The sequence below is a fragment of the Arvicola amphibius genome, chromosome 1 (assembly GCF_903992535.2).
Source record: "Arvicola amphibius chromosome 1, mArvAmp1.2, whole genome shotgun sequence".
Lineage (NCBI taxonomy): Eukaryota > Metazoa > Chordata > Mammalia > Rodentia > Cricetidae > Arvicola > Arvicola amphibius.
Genome location: NC_052047.1, coordinates 196510730 through 196528271, shown reverse-complemented (window position 1 = coordinate 196528271; position 17542 = coordinate 196510730). Strand labels below are relative to the sequence as shown.

Here is a 17542-nt window from a genome sequence, read left to right as displayed (position 1 = left end):
ACACCAATGCACATGAAATTTAAAAAATAAATAAGATGATGAAAGTTATTTTTTATTTTGAAAAAGAAAACTCATGCATGGCATCCAGGCCTTCATTCTCTGCTCTGTCTTAAATACACTGATCATGACCCCCACAACAGATCTTGCGTCCCCAGGATCAAGCCCACAAGTTTGAGGTCCAGTTGATTAGGACATGTACACCAGGCAATGTTTTCTCTTATTTTATGTTGTGGTTGTCATTGTTTTGAAACAGTCTCATGTGGCCTAGGCTGCCCACAAGCCTTGCTGTGAACTGAGGATGACTTTGAACTCTGGTTTTCCTGCCTCCACCTCTTGCACTAGGATTACAGTTAGTTAGTCTGCCACAAACAGTTCTGCCACGCAAAGTTTACACAGCAGAGGTGACTGAGCGCAGGGTGTGATGCATGTGTGCTGGGTATTGAGTCCAGGGTGTGATGCATGTGTGCTGGGTACTGAACCCAGGGTGTGACCCATGTGTGCCGGGTGCTGACCCCAGGGTGTGATGCATGTGTGCTGGGTACTGAACCCAGGGTGTGATGCATGTGTGCTGGGTACTGAACCCAGGGTGTGATGCATGTGTGCTGGGTACTGAACCCAGGGTGTGATGCATGTGTGCTGGGTTCTGAACCCAGGGTGTGATGCATATGTGCTGGGTGCTAAACCCAGGGTGTGACCCATGTGTGCCAGGTGCTGAGCCCAGGGTGTGATGCATGTGTGCTGAGTACTGAGCCCCCCCCCCCATGTAAGTTTTATTGAATGAAAACAGAGTCAGAGTTTTCTGCGGGCAAGCATGTCTCCACCTGGGTGTTCCTACTTTAGAGCTATTGGGTACATTTCTGTTAAACCTATGGCTTTTTACTCGGACCTATTAAAGTTTCAGCAAAGCTTCTGAATCTGTGATGTATCACTGTCCTAATTAGGACACGGCTGCTTGGTTAAGCACAGGGTCACCCAGCCATGGCTCAGCTCTTGGCTTCCACTCTTGAGCATCCTATCTCATCTCGCTCTCCATTTTGACCTATCAAGGTCTTTCTGGAGAAACCAAAACCCTGATGCTTTGGAGAGAGTCCTCTTCTTCCCTCAGGAATGTCTGAGAGATGAGGTCATAGCAAGACCTCCCATAAGGCAGGAAAGGCTTGGCTGGTCCTTGGGGGTCAGGGCATGTCTGTCACCACTCCTGTCTCAACTTTGGAAGCACTCCTGTGACATACAACAGGATCCAAATGGAACTGGGACTTTTGCAGCCTGAGCCTGGAGTGGCTTCTTATCAATGGTAGAAGCCAAGTGGAGCCCTGTTCAGATGCACCATTTCCTCGCTATCTGCACTTCGTCTCGAGGAAATCAAGGCTTGTAATCCTGCTCTACCAAGATAGCACAGGCCCACAGGAGGTGTCTCACTGTGCTCAACATGTTCTGCTGTTCACTGATAGGACTTTCTTTAATGATTTTACCTGGTGGTCTTGGTGCCTGCATCCTTCAGGTAGCATTTTGATGCCTCTAGTCCAACTCTCTGTGATGGAGTGAAATGTAATGCTTGATTTGGGGGCGTGTCAGCTTTGCAAGAATGATGACTCAGATGGGAGGTGACAGCCTGTGGCTTAGGACTCTCTTTAGAGGAGGTTTTCACCTATTCAGCAGCCATCCCTGCTGGTTCTTCCATGTCACCCTGCTCAGAAGACATGTTGTTTAGCTTTTCCAAGGCTCTAGTGTCTCCCCAGCCCCTCCCCATAGGTCAGCTCAGTTGGAAGTTCTGTTCTATGAGCCTCTGGCTGGAGTGCTGAGCCAGAGCTGGTGAGAGTGACTCCATCAACCCACTGTGTCAGCTTTTCTGAGCTAGAGACTTAACCTTCCACATCATCATGAATACCTCACCCACAGATACCATGAGCGATAGGTTCCCATGAGGCCTGTCTCAGAAATCCAGGTCGACAGCCCCTGAGTAATGACACCTGAAGCAGACAGACCTCTGGCCTCCACACACTACACATCCACATTCCCACATATCCCTGCACAAATGCTTTCACGCATGCGTGCATACATGCATACATGCACACACACAATCAATGCAGTTGTTGTATGGAAAAGAATTAAACAAATGGGAAGTCTATGTTGTTTCAAAATATAATCTCCTTGAGTGTTCAAAAATGTGTCTTAAACTTCTCTAAGTACCTGAGTTTTGTAAGCACCCAATCTCCTGTCCACACATCCTATTGTTAACACCAATCACCAACCACACATCCTACCGTGTGAGCACCAATCACCATGCACACATCCTACCGTGTGAGCACCAATCACCATGCACACATCCTACCGTGTGAGCACCAATCATCACCTGTCCTATTGTGATTTACCACTGGCCAACCTTTGGTGGCTGATACCAGTGTTGACATTCCTCCAGGAAAGTCTGTGTTCATTAAACTCCCACATAAGGCATAGACTGGGCCTGGCAGCTCTTGTTCAGTTTCCTCTAGCTGGCTCTTTATGGGCTCCTTCCTCAGGGGTGGTGGTGATGAGATGAGGTCATTTGTTGGGTGGGGTTGACTTTTGGGTTGTTCCTACCCATGTGTGTGCCTGCGGTGACTCCCTCTCATTACCATACAAATGTGGAGGAGCTAATACTAGCAGGTACCAACCAAACCTGCTGTGCTCTGTCTGAAAGCCACAGAGACAGTGAGCAGCAGCCTGGGACTGAGCAGAGGCAGGCATGGCTGCTTACGGGCACAGGATTTCTTGTTTGAAATCAGATTGTGTGGAAGCTGGGAGATAGTTCACCTGGTAAAGTGCTTGCCTTGCAAACCCACGGACCTGAGTTCTATCCCCAGACCCCCCTAAAATAAAAGCTGCATGTGGTGGAACATGCTTATAGCCTAGCACCAGGGAGACGGACAGGGGGCTCCCTGGCAAGCCAACCAGCCTACGTGGCCCATTCCATACTTGTGAGAGACCCTGATGCTAAAGATATGCCTGAGGACGGACATGATCATCCCTTGGCTTGCACACACATGCACACTTAAGAAAGCATGTACACACGGACTCACACACACACTAGATAGTGGTGATCACTGCCGAACTCGACAAATATACAAGGACTATCAAACTGCGCACTTTAATGGATGTGCTGTCTGATCGCCAAGTCCATCTCACCGAGAGGATTAAAGCCAGCACTGCTGCCTCCGCGCCATGGGAGGCTGAAATGGTGACTCGGAGCTGGGAGGTCCTTGGGTGACATGGACATGCGGAGAAAAGACAGCCACCCATCCCTGAGAGTCAGAAGACAGGGGAGCCTGACGCTCAACCCAAGTGATGTGAGGTGGTGTGTGTGGACAGTCTGTGACCAAGGGCCTTCAGCTGTGACCTCACATCTTCCCACACTGAAGCAGCCAGAGACAGACGTGGCCTCTGCGTGTTTCTCTTCTGTCAGGAAAGTCTCTCTCTCTCTCACAGGCCATTCCAAGTGACAAGGTTTGGCTTCCCTGTACCGAGGAGGAAACTGGGGCTGAGAGCCAAAAAGCAGCTGGGTCACAGTCACTGCCTCATGAGGACAGAGCTGGGAATGGGACAATCGTCTAAGCCCTGGCAACCACCTCCCAGCCCTCACCACATTCCCACATTGAGCTAAGGGGCTCCCACTTCATTTGTGGTGAGAACTGATGCTCTCAGGAGGGTACAAGAGTATTCACTTACTATACCCCTCTAGCTCTTTAGATTGTCCTTCAGAGACATGGAGGCCACCTCATTCCTGCCTCAGACACCCTTGTTGGCCTCGAAGGCACTGTCCTTCAGCCAGACCCGATTTCCTAGTGTGTCCAGACATGCTCTATCCCACCCTTCCCATGATCAGAGGTGGCTTTCTCTTCTCCCTTCCAGTAAGTTCTGCCTGCCTTGGAGGCCCAGCTGGAGTGGACCTTAAAGCATGTCCTGCTCCTCTGCCCACTAGAGCAACCCAGAGCATCTAGCGGGCACACAGATCAGAATGTGTTCACACTGCTTCTGCGGGCACACAGATAAGAATGTGTTCACATTGCCTCAGCAGGCACACAGATCAGAACGTGTTTACACTGCCTATAGGAAGTAGAATTTGTCTGCTAAAGAGACTCCATGGAGGCATTTATTTACCGTCTCCAGCCTGACTTCACTAGCGTTTGTCCAGGAGATAACCACTTCCCTTTGACTGGAGCAGAGATGAACCCTTTCAGTAAAATAAGAAAAAGAGCGAGTCACCGGGGTTAATGCCGTCTGTCACCTGGAAGAATAGAACGCCTTGCAAGGTGACAGGTGTGGATTTTGTGTGTTTGCCTTGGCTTGCAGAGGCCTCGCCCTGTAACGTTATGTCATACCGAAAGCTTGAACAGGCTGAGCTTCAGGTCTGGGAAGATCCGGGAGGGGAGAGCAGTTTTAGAAACTGTAGCTTCCCTGATGTGGCAGATGGCACCCGTAAATGTGGGGCTTATGCTTTGTCCCCCGTGTGGGTGAAGACCCTAGAGGCTCCCGAGAAGGGTGCACAGAAATGCCTGTTCCGAGTGAGCGAGCAAGCAGAGAGGGAAAGCCTCTTGGGGGAAGGGTTCAAATGCCTCTAGTGCAGCTGACAAACACAAGCCTCATTCTGTTCCTGCTGGCAATGTGACCTTGGGACAGTGGTGCCCGGGGAAATGTTTAACAGTCAGCTTTCCAATGGGCATAGCGGAAGACAGTGATTTGTAAAACGTGTCAATTTCCATGGGGTAGCTACCTCCACCTTAGCAACCCTTACGCTACCAAGTAAGGCCAGTGGCCACATAGCTAACTGCCCCAGAGTCCCCGCTGCTGGAAGGAATCGTAACCTCTGAGAGTTGCTTCCCTCTCTGTAGGATAGGGCTGCTGAAGTATAGGTAGAAGCCATTTCTGGCTCTTCTTATATAGTGTGACATGCTGTATAGACTCTGGCCATCCCACAAGCATGTCTCCAATACTGTAGTTAGCTGGGTGTGACTCCAAGTGTGTCCTAGAACTTACGAGGAAGCAGTGGGGGCTCTGTGGTTTGTTCTGGGCATGGCCACGCCAGTCCACACCTCAGGCCTTCATGCTTTGTAGTTCAACCCCTCTAAGGGGTTGGATTTAGAATTAAGGGATGGGAGGCCAGGGTGGAAGTCTCAGCCTACCCTGACCCTCTCTCTTGACTCGTGTTCCCACAGATGGCTCAGATGACTCCGGTCCTTTTCCATCTCACCATCAGGATGGCCTTGGCTCTCGCCCAGTCCATTAAGATGTGGTGTTCTGCCAGGAGGGTTTGATTTGATCCGGTTCTAGGAGGAATTTCAGGTGCAGAGACCATTTGAGGTCTCCGGTGGCCTTAAGAGTTCTATAAAATTCCAGAAGGGGCTTCTGTCCTATTTCAGACCTCTGGGCCTCTATGGGTTCTGGCCTCTCTCCACTGTGACTCAGCTGGCACAGGCTTTAGTGCCCAGGCTGCTGCCCACAGGAGAAAATGATATTTACGAGGTCTCTTATGCTACCCTGGGGCCTGCTGTTAACTCCTCTGTGACGTAATTAACAGGAAAGGGATGGGCTGAAGACATGTCCCTCAATTTCTAGAGCAGAGTCCATTCTGATCCCTACCAAGGACTCTTGGGATTTATCCGTTCTGACTGTACTAAAAGGTAAAATTCCAACAGTCCGAGAGAGGCCAAAGGAGAGTTGGCCTGGTGAGTCACGGCAGTCACAGCGCGTCCAGGAAGTCACTCTTTGAAGTCTCCGCTGAAGTCGGATTCTTTCTGAGACCCACCTTCTTCTGCAGAAGGCAAGTGGAGCACAGAGAACAAACATGTGACCTGAGTCACCGGGGAAATCGCAGGGCCCGCAGGGCCGCGTGATGGTAATCTCTGTGCCTCCTCACCTTGAGGGGAATCAGATTAACTGGATTTGAGCCTGGGCTGATGCTGTCATCAGGAACCCAGCAGAGCAGGTAGCCCAGAAAAGAGAAACCAGGCATGGGGACACCTTCCTAGCAGTCAGCCACAAGTGGCGCAGGTAGAGAACAGAGGCCGCCTACGGAACTGTTTGTGCCAAGTAATAACCCAGATCACCAGACTCACAAGGTATCAGAAAGTGAGGTCGTGGAGGCCAGTTCAGGAGAAGGCTCACTTTGGACCAGTAATGACAGGGTAACCTCGTGTGTAGCTTCTAGTAACTACCACTTGCCGCAGCAGGAAATGAGCCTCAGAGTAAACTGCAAATTAAGCACCCCGCGCATTTATTAAACACTTGCAGTTCTCATTTCCTGTGCTGCTCTAGCACAGAGGAAGGGAGTGGGAGGTGGGAGAGAGCTCAACTCTAGGATCTGTGCTTAGAAGGTGGCAGGAGCAGGGAAAGGCGGCTGGGTGCTGAAGCAGGGGCTCCAACACAGACTCCCAAGGGAATAAGAGTCCAGAGTCTGTGTGTGTGTGTGTGTGAGAGAGAGAGAGAGAGAGAGAGAGAGAGAGAGAGAGAGAGAGAGAGAGAGAGAGAGAGAGAGAGAGAGAGAGAGAGAGAGAAAGAGAGAGACTCTAACCTGGTCCCCCTTGTTCCCTTGAGACAGGGTCTCTCATGGGATCTCAAGGTCACTGTTTTTTCTGGACTGGCTGGCCAGGAAGCTTCGGTGATCTCTGCTCCCTACAGCACTTGGGTTACACGGACAAGCATGGCTATGCCAGGCTTCTCGTGTGTGTGCTGAGGATCTGAACTCAGGTCCTCATCTGTGTGCAGCTAGGATTCTTACCCACTGAGCCTTGCCTCCAATTCCTAGAGTCACCCTTGCCATGCAAAGTCTCCTCTTGTGGCTGCATCCAGGCAATCTCAACCTGAGACTTCCTGCCCTCTGCTGGGGCTTCGGGAGTGTCCTCGGGTGGCAGGCAGCTCCTCTTTGCTGTCTCATCCTTGCCAATCACTCTTTCCACATAGATAACGGAGTAGTTCTTGTATTTGAAGCACTTTCCACCATTGCTTGCTTATTATTTTTCTCCTAGCAGGCATCCCTTCCAGTGCAGCTGGGGTTCACCTCTTCTGAGCTGCCTAGTCAGAATCTCAGAGCTTTGCTGCCCTAGCTGTGTTTCCTTCTATGCTGGATAAGATTTTCCTGTGGGAATCCCCGTCCTTCCATAGTCCCCAAGTGTGCTTTGGAATAGACTGGTTTAGATGTATGATTTTGCAAAAGGTGTTCAACTCTTCTTGTCTGGGTTTCCTTCCCTGCAAACCAAGAATAGGAAACAGAATCCCATAAGACATCTGTGGGGAAGGGCTGTCTGTGATTGGCATACCAGGACAGTACGGTGTCTGGAGCATAGGCAGTGTTCAAGAAATGTCACCTGTGATACTGATTTACTAGTGTTCTTGTATGTGTATGTTCACGTGTAAAGGGTATGAATGCATGTGTGTACAAATATGTGGAGGTCAAAGAGCATCCTCTGTTGTCACATATTCCTTGGGCATTGTCCCACCTTCTTTTTGAGGTGGGGTTTCTGATTTTTACCTGGAATTCGGTTTTGGCAAGCCCCAGGGCTCTTCCTGGCCCCACTCTCCAGCGCTGGCTGCAAACCACCATATTGTTCTCCCCGTGGGTTCTGGGAGTTGGACTTAGCTCCTCATGCTTTCCACTGTAGTAGTCGTCTTGAGTCATTTGTTTACCGTGTGACTTCACACGAAGATGCCCTAGTCTAGTGTTGAGCAGTACCCCTGGGTTCCCTAATCCTGGCCTGAGCAGAGAGGCAGAGGGGAGAACTCAGCCTGTTTTATATCATGGGTCAGAAATAGTCACAGAATATATGGGAACTGGCCACAGAGTTCGGGGTTGTGTGAGGACAGGATTTGATGCATTGTGAAACAAACACAGGACAAGAACAAGTCAGTGCTAGGTGGTGTCTTGGTTAGGGTTTCTATTGCTGAGATAAAATACCATGATCAAAATCAAGCTGGGGAGGAAAGGGCTAGCTTCATCTTTTTCTTCCAGGTAACTGTCCATCACTGAGAGAAATAGAGGCAGGAACTGAATCAGAGACCACAGAGAAATGCCGCCACATATTGGCTTGCCCCACAAGCTTATTCAGCTTGTTTTCTTGTATACCCCAGGCCCATCTTTCTGGGCAGGGGTTTGGGGGGATGGTACCATCCACAGTGGGCTGGGAGGGCAGCAGATAGAGTCGGATCCCTGGGACTTGGTGCGTAGGCGCTTAGTGCATGGGATGTGTCCCAGGCTGGGCAGAGACCCTAATGCCAAACAACAGCAGCAGCACAGGTAGGCAGAGCCGCAGGAGTGATGTCTGCAGCTGTCCTCTGACTCCACATGTACACATACATGTGTGCACCCACACAGACCACACACACGCACATCTGTACATAGGCAAATGACATGGAGAAGCCCTTAGGAGGCTGGACTTGTGTAACCTTCCAGCTGCGAATCAACTGCAGCCAGGGATGTGAGCTCTTTCCCTCCCTCTTTGATGACCAGCAGTTAGAACAAATGACCCCATGTTCCCAGAGAGGTTTCCGACTCCAGTTTTATGAGCATTTTACCACTCTCTGTATTCGGTAGGTCACATGACCAGCCATACAGAGTCCTTAACTCTGATGGAAGCTAAAGAGTCCTCACTGTGAGTGCTTGCCTCTGCCCTCCTGAATGTCACTTCACGTTCTGAACGTGTCATAGTCCCCGCCCCCCCTTTTTTTCAGTTTCTGAGTTGGAATCGGTGGGCAAGGATATGATAAAGGAAACCTCTGACCCACGTACACTATCTCAGAAGCTCAGAGCTGTGTCAGAACCTGGGGTGTCCTGGAGTGGACCGTGCCAGTCGGGTTGGATTTGGAGAGGCCAGACAAGCGGGAATCATTTAAGCAGGGTGTGCAGGACAAGCAGAGGCCTTGGGAGAATCACTGCAGTGGGGTCAGGAAGTGGCCCTAAAGTCCCACTCCAGAGAGTTTGGGTGTTAACCCTGCACATAATATTCAAGCGCTTGATCCCTGGAGTGGAGACTGCCGGGTTCAAGACTCCTCAGCCTGACGGCTCAGCTGATCATGTTCCATTTTAGCCATCAGTGTTACTGACATCTCTGAAGCTACAGAGAACCTCGAACTCGATGTATTGTGACCTGGCATGCTGCTGGAGGTATTTCTGTTGTTGTTTTTATTCCTTTATAAGCTTTACTCAGAAATATAAAAACATTTTTAAAATACAGAAATTGAGATATAATGCAGTAAGCTCCATATCTGGCACCCAGTTTCCCTCATTATTAATATGTAAGTATAATTTCATTTGTTATAATAAGCCTGACAATATTCCTGACATCATCAACTAAGGCCCATGTTCCTCAGTGTTTTTTATTTTAATTTTTTTGAAATTACGATGACATTACATCCCCCTTCTTCTCAGCCCTCCAGTCCCTTTCTTCTTCTGCCTTCCCTCTCTAATTCATGGTCTCTCTTTCTTTTGTCATATGTTTTACAAAAACAGAAATACAACCTGCGTTTCTGTTCAGTGTTATTTGTATGTATATGATCTCAGGGCTGACCACTTGATGTTGAATAACCAATCAGAGTACTCGTGCCTGGGAAGACCGGCCCTCCCTCTTCCCTGTCAGCACACCTTAGTCACCTGTAGCTCTGTGTCTAGGAGTGGGGTCCCATGAGAGCTCCCCCTTCCATGTCAGTATGTCTCCTGGTGTTCTTGTTTGGGCAGCCATGTTGTTGTGGTATCACGGGAAACACTTCCTGTCACTTTTAGGACACGATCTCCCAGTTTCTGGTCTTCAGGCTGTTAGAATTCTTCCAGCCCTCTTCTGCAATGTTCCCTGAGCCTTGGGGTCGGGAGTTGTGTTCTGGATCTATCAGCTGGGGCTCCACAGCCACTCGTCCTCTGCATTTGACCAGTTATGAGACTGTGCAGTGGTCCCCATCTATGGCAAAGGAGAGTTTCTCCGATGGGGGAGGACAGTTACACTTACCACTGTGCAGTGGTCTCCATCTATGGCAAAGGGAAGTTTCTCCGATAGGGGAAGGGGAGGACAGTTACACTTACCACTGTGCACTGGTCCCCATCTATGGCAAAGGGAAGTTTCTCCGATGGGGGAAGGGGAGGACAGTTACACTTACCACTGTGCACTGGTCTCCATCTATGGCAAAGGAGAGTTTCTCCGATGGGGGAAGGGGAGGACAGTTACACTTACCACTGTGCACTGGTCCCCATCTATGGCAAAGGAGAGTTTCTCCGATGGGGGAAGGGGAGGACAGTTACACTTACCACTGTGCAGTGGTCCCCATCTATGGCAAAGGAGAGTTTCTCCGATGGGGGAAGGGGAGGACAGTTACACTTACCACTGTGCACTGGTCTCCATCTATGGCAAAGGGAAGTTTCTCCGATCGGGGAAGGAGGACAGTTACACTTACCACTGTGCACTGGTCCCCATCTATGGCAAAGGGAAGTTTCTCCGATGGGGGAGGACAGTTACACTTACCACTGTGCACTGGTCCCCATCTATGGCAAAGGGAAGTTTCTCCGATGGGGGAGGACAGTTACACTTACCACTAGCAAGAGCCCGTCAGACCATTGCATCCTATTCAGCCATCACCTCTCCTTGGGTTACTCTTGGCTGTGGCAGCTTCATAGACTTTTTAAATTTTTAATGGCATTGATTGTTTTGAAGAATGCTGCGTAGCTCTACCTCTCTCTCATGATTTTTCTCTGGATCTGAGTGAGATTTGTTTTTGATTTGGAAAGAACACAGTGACAGTGGGCTTCCACCCCAGCAGCCCCTGCCGCTCTCCCTGACCTCGGCCCTGCCTGCGGCAGTGACTGTTAGATCTCCCCACGGCAGAGTTGTTCCTTTCCTATCCCTCCAAGCTGTTTCCCCACGGGAGAACGAGCAGCCCACCCACAGTTAAGGAGTGGGAGTTGTGTTCTGCCTCTCTGAGCAGACAGCTCTCACGGGTCGCTTTGGGAAAGACAGGAGATAGATCTCTGAGCAGGAAGCTTCCAGCCACCCAGGAAGGAGGTGGAAGGCCCGGACCTGGTTGGCGGCGGAGGGCGAGAAGTGGACGGAGGACGGAATTGAGTAGCAGAGAGGGAAAAGGTGGCATCAGCATTTGCACCCTGATTTATTGCCAACTGTACTTTCTGCCATGTCACCCCCAGTGAGTCGTGTTGTCCTGAGTCTTCCTTTGCCGCTCTGTAAAGGTTGGATCCTGCCTTTTCATCCCAAAGGCTCCGGGAGTAAAATGAGGTGAGGCAGGTGTGAGGACTTGAAAGCCATCGAGTGCCCTGTCATAGCAAAGGCTGGGTGGGCGTTTGTGAATCTCCCAGAAGACCCAGAGCACAGGCACACCTGAGTGTTTATCGTCTGTCTCACACACGTCCGGGATCTTCCCTGCTCTGAGGTTTTCATTTCACACGGTCCTCCGAGTTTTGTGTCTGTCTCCAAGAGGGATGTAACACAGGAAACTGAGACTGGCTCTGGGCTTGACTGAAGGGGTGCGGGGTGGGCTCTGTAATGGCTCTGCCTACGGACACCAGAGGCTGCTGGGATCTCCTCATCCCTGCCCTGGAGTTTCAGAGATGTGGTCCTGCCACTTTATTTACTGTGGAAGTGAACCCACAGCCTCCTGGACACAGCTTACAGCAGTAGGTAGTGTTGTCAGAGGGCCTGAAGCCTCCATACCATGCCCTAGAGAAATCTGCATCTCAGACCTGGATTCTTTGGCTTTGTTATTATTTAGAAAGCATAGAACTGTGCTTCTGGGGTTCCCCGCACTTCCCCATTTGCCAATAAGATAATCAAGCCCTGGAAGATTATCACACACACCCCTCCCTTTCCCTCAGGCTCCTCCAGCTCTCCCCACCACCATTCCAGGGTAAATCATTGATTGACCTCTAGAAACAGTGGAAAGAGCTGGGGAGGCTGGGCACAGGGCACACCAGCCAATAACTGGAATGTGTGTTCTTCATTCCTCAGTTTTCCCGATCAGTAGGAGAAACAGAGACCACCCAGGCTCTGGTGGAATCATCAGAGTGAGAATTAGCAGGAGAGCCTGGAGCAGACTCAGTGAGGGCAGCACTGAGCTATAGAGCACCTGGTCCTCACTGGTACAAACACTGCCATTCACTAGGTAGTAACCAAACCTCCGAAGACAGCCACAGAAAACCCAAGTCTGTTCACCTTGTAAAAGGAGGGCGGTTCTTTGTCTACACTGATTTTAGTTAGGATAAAATACATAAGGGCTTTGTCCTGTTCTTCTGATAAGAGATCCCGTTTCTTCGCCAGTGAGTTAGTCTAATGTGTACACGTACACACACACGCGCGCGCGCGCACACACACACACACACACACACACACACACACACACACGAGAGCTTAGGCTGCCAGATGAAGGAAAGACAGGTAAACGGTCTGGTCTGCCCATTTCTGGTTGAAGGTGAAAGTCTTCCCCAGGCACGGAAGCCTTCAGGTGTAACACATCTTTCTGAAAAGAAATGCTTGCAGAAAAGCCATTGGTCTCACTGATGGTCTCCCCTCTGACCTCGGGGGGTACTGATGCTGGGCTCCCCTCTGACCTCAGGGCGGGGCAGTTGCCAGTGATTTAGCTGGCCCTATTGTTCACAGGCACAGAAGAGCCCAGAGTGACAGATTCCTTCCCTCTCTCTTTGTGAGTCAGCCTGGCTGGCTTGCTTAGCAATCTGAAATCCAGAGTCAGAAGTCTCAGGTTTCTCATTCCCTGTTTAAGGGATGTCCGTGTTTTCACATTGTTTCTGGAGAGGATGGGTCCTCCTGGCTGTGGTAGCGCACACCTGTGTGTTGTTACATTGTTTCTGGAGAGGATGGGTCCTCCTGGCTGTGGTGGAGCACACCTGTAGGGCACAGGGAAGAGGGTGGTCTTGAGAGGTGTGCTGGAACTCCTAACTCTTTTCAGCAGGCCCACTCAGTGATAATGATGCTGACATTCAGGGCATGATGGTTCAGTGGTTAAGACCCACACCTGTTTCTCAGAGGACCTGAGTTTGGGTTCCCAGGACCCATATGGGGCCTCCCACAGCCACCTGAAACTGCAGCTCCAGGGAACATTACTCTCTTCTGGCCTCCGTGGATAACTGCACTCACAAACACCACACACATACACATAAATACACTCACATGCACACACCCCCACACACATAAATACACTCACATGTACAACCCCACACACATAAATACACTCACATGCACACACACCCCCACACACACATAAATACACTCACATGTACAACCCCACACACATAAATACACTCACATGTACACACACCCCACACACACATAAATACACTCACATGTACACCCCCCACACACATAAATACACTCACATGCATACCCCACACACATACACATAATAAATACACTCACATGTACACCCACACACACACATAAATACACTCACATGCACACTCCCACACACACATAAATACACTCACATGCACAGCCCCCACATATAAATACACTCACATGCACACCCCACACACACATAAATACACTCACATGTACAGCCCCCACATATAAATACACTCACATGCACACCCCACACACACATAAATACACTCACATGTACACCACACACACATAAATACACTCACATGCATATCCCCACACACATAAATACACTCATGTGCACCCCCCACACACACACATAAGTACACTCACATGCACATACACCCCACACACACATAAATACATTCACATGCACACCCCCCACACACAAATACACTCATATGTACACCACACACACACACACATAAATACACTCACATGTACAACCCCACACACATAAATACACTCACATGCACACACACCCCACACACACATAAATACACTCACATGTACAACCCCACACACATAAATACACTCACATGCACACACACCCCACACACACATAAATACACTCACATGTACAGCCCCCCACACATAAATACACTCACATGCAACACACCCCCTCACACACACATAAATACACTCACATGTACAGCCCCCCACACATAAATACACTCACATGCAACACACCCCCTCACACACACATAAATACACTCACATGCACATCCTCCCACACATAAATACACTCACATGTACACACACACACACACACATAAATACACTCACATGCACACTCCCACACACACATAAATACACTCACATGCACAGCCCCCACATATAAATACACTCACATGCACACCCCACACACACATAAATACACTCACATGTACACCACACACACATAAATACACTCACATGCATATCCCCACACACATAAATACACTCATGCGCACCCCCCACACACACATAAGTACACTCACATGCACACACACCCCACACACACATAAATACATTCACATGCACACCCCACACACACAAATACACTCATATGTACACCACACACACACACACACATAAATACACTCACATGCACCCCCTGCACCCCCTACATAAATACAAACACTTTTTAGAAAAGAATCCTGAGGTTCTTCATCTGGAGAAAGTGGAAGAATTGCCTGAGGGATTTACTAGGAAGAGATTCTTGACCCCTACTCCTGGGCAATGTTGGGAGGGACTGCATTTTTTAAATTATTTTTGTTTATTGTTTGTCTTAGTGTTTCAAGCTGAGGAATCGTCATGTTCAGGCTCCTGATGCCCCTGTGTCCACCTTTCTAGGACTGGATTCAGGACATGTAACTGCGTTCCAGCTTGTTATTATTTTCTAATCAACACATAGTGATTGTATGTACTTATGAAATACAGTGTGACATTTAAAACTATTGTGTGTATGTTGTATGACCTGTTGTGGCATTCGGCATACCTGTCACCTGGGACACTTGCCGTTCCTGTGCATTGGGGACAGGTCGTGTCCTGTCTACCTGCTGCTGTCTTGAAATGCTCAGCTGTCAACCACAGTTACTCTGGTGGGCCTTACTACACCGGAAGCCGTTCCTCATGCCCCACAGCTCTCCGGAAGTGTTAACCATCCTCTCTCCACCCTCCCTCACCCACATCATTCCCAGGCTCTATAGCCATGACTCCATTGTCCACCTCCATGAGGTCAACGTATAAATTTGAGAACATGTGACATGTGTCTTTCTGAACCTGACTTTGACCCCTTAATGTAATGTCCTCCTGTTCCATTCATGTTGCTGTAAGAGACCAAACTTCATTCTTTTTGTGGATAAATAATATTCCGTTGTGTATATAGATATAGCATGATCTTTGTTCATTTCTTGGCCATTGGCAGATTGCTCATCAACATAACTCCATTTCCTTTGGGTGTCTGTGTTTGGATTGTTAGTTGGAACCGTCATAGTATCTTCTATAACACTAATTTACATGGTGACCAACCGAGTCTGTGAGTTCTGTTCTTCCAGGATACTTGCCCCCAGCATTGTAAATTTTTTTTATCTTTTATATGACAGCCTTTGGAGATATGATAGCATTTGCCTTTCTAAGTATGTGGCACAAGGATTTCTAATTCAAGGGTCACACAATTACTTTGGCAATAACCAGGGTCCTGGTCCCATCTAGAGACACTTTTCCTCATACACTGTCCGTGTTCTCTCTGAAAGCCAAACTCTAGAGGTACTTTCAGAATAGTGCATGAAATTGGCTAAATAAATACCTTGCTTGTAATAATTTCCTGTCTTATCCTAATAGTCTGGGAGGAGCATGGTAGGTCCAGAAGGGTGGGAACATAGTAGGTCCAGAAGGGCGGGAACATAGTAGGCCCAGAAGGGCAGGAACATAGTAGGCCCAGAAGGGCAGGAACATGGTAGGTCTAGAAGGGCGGGAACATAGTAGGTCCAGAAGGGTTGAGGTGCAGACCTTTGCACTCACACTAGCTGTTACTTTGAGAGCACTGGTCAGCATCTCTAAAGCCCAACTTCCCTATCCACCAATGGGAGCGCTGTTGCTCATCCCACTGCCAGGCAAGGGTGGTGCAGCTGTAATAAAATAGCTGATGCATAAGCACCATGCCCAGTGTTAGTGTGATACCCAGTGGTGATAACCTTGCTGGAAAACAGGAGTTAACTGAAGGAAAATGAGAGGCTCGCAGATTCTCTGCCGCCGCCACCACCACCAGCAGGTGCTCTTGAGAGAACCTCTTTCTTAATGCCTGCGTGAATAGATTTTGGACCGTGACGTGCATTGCTCTCGGAGATCTTGATAGCATGCGTGCCCCTCCTTAATGCCTGTAGAACACGTGAATTTGGTGGTAAATATAGGGAGATCTTATCAGTTAGATGAAAGAATGCAGGTGGCTTGTGATGCTGGGTTCCCAGCCTCCAGGTATTCTTCAGATCCAGGCTAAGACGCTAAGAATTTGGGTGGTATGTTTAGCTTGAAACCACACTTTGTTCTCCAGAAAGGGGGTCAGGAACACGCTGTTTGCACCATCATGCCTAAACTTTTTCCAGCAAAATGAGGACGGGGGACATTCTGTACAGAACAACACACTATTATATATACCGTGCTCTTCTACACATGTCAGCTTCTCGCTCTAATGTCTTTTCTACATTGGGTCTTAGCAGTCTCTCATGAGTTTCCCAGGGCGGTTTTCCTTCTTGACAAACATTTAAAAAATGTTGTTGCTCCTTGTGTTGGTCAAGTGCAGAGTCCCTGAATTTCACATGGGTTCTAAGGCTCTTCGTCAGCAAAGGAAGTGGCTGGCAACAAGCAGCTACTGACATTCTCTGGCCAAGGAACCCGCAAGAGACACAAACCTTGTGGTTGCTGGAAGCCGGGTGCTGTCTCACTGCCTCTCTCCTGCCCCTCTGCAATTAGTTCAGGCGCCTGCACCCAGCTCTGAGGCCAGGCAGGCGAATTAACTTTCATTTTCTGAAAACTGCACTATGGATCTAAGAGGATAATCTCTGTGTGCCCCTTCATTCACACCCAGCTGGTCAGGTCCCCTTTGTCTTAGAGACAAGGGAGCAGGTTGTGTGCAGAGGGATCTCAGGTTCACAGGTTGTTATTTCTAAGCTTTTGCTCATAGTATATGTGAGGAACTGTGTACACCATGAGAGTCTCGTTATGGGCCTCCAGTAGGTTAGATGAGTCCCCAGATTAAAATAGAAAATATCTCTGGTGATGGACGTTAGTGAGAAACTGTCTCACACAGCCTAAGTTGTTACCAATTCATGAGCATTCTGTGACGGTGGGAGCTGGGACATGAAGTACAGTTAGGAAAGAAACCAAACAGACGGTAAGAAATGGAACCTTGGCTTTACAGGGACGCCTCCTGGAATGGGCTGAGTCAGCAAGAAGATGCCACAAATACTGATTGCAAAATACTAAGTGAAACGAGATTGTGTTTGTGCAATCTGTAGTTCTTGAGAAGTTGAGGCAGAAGACAGCGTGTGTGTCCCCAGTGGACTGCTCAGGCTGCCACTGACACATGCATCTGTGGATCCAAGATCATGGGGTGGGGTGTGTGTGCCCCCCTCATGCTTCTTGAATGGCCGTGTGGCTCATTTTCCACTGCGTGCCGGTAACAGTCACACATCCTCGCAAAGACA

The 17542-nt window shown here is 49.1% G+C and overlaps 1 protein-coding gene across 2 annotated transcripts in view; it reads left to right on the top strand.

The window, feature by feature from the left end:
* Ablim1 (actin binding LIM protein 1) overlaps positions 1 to 17542 on the top strand; it is a 170188-nt gene that overhangs the window by 11602 nt on the left and 141044 nt on the right. The gene's annotated exons all lie outside the window — the stretch shown is intronic.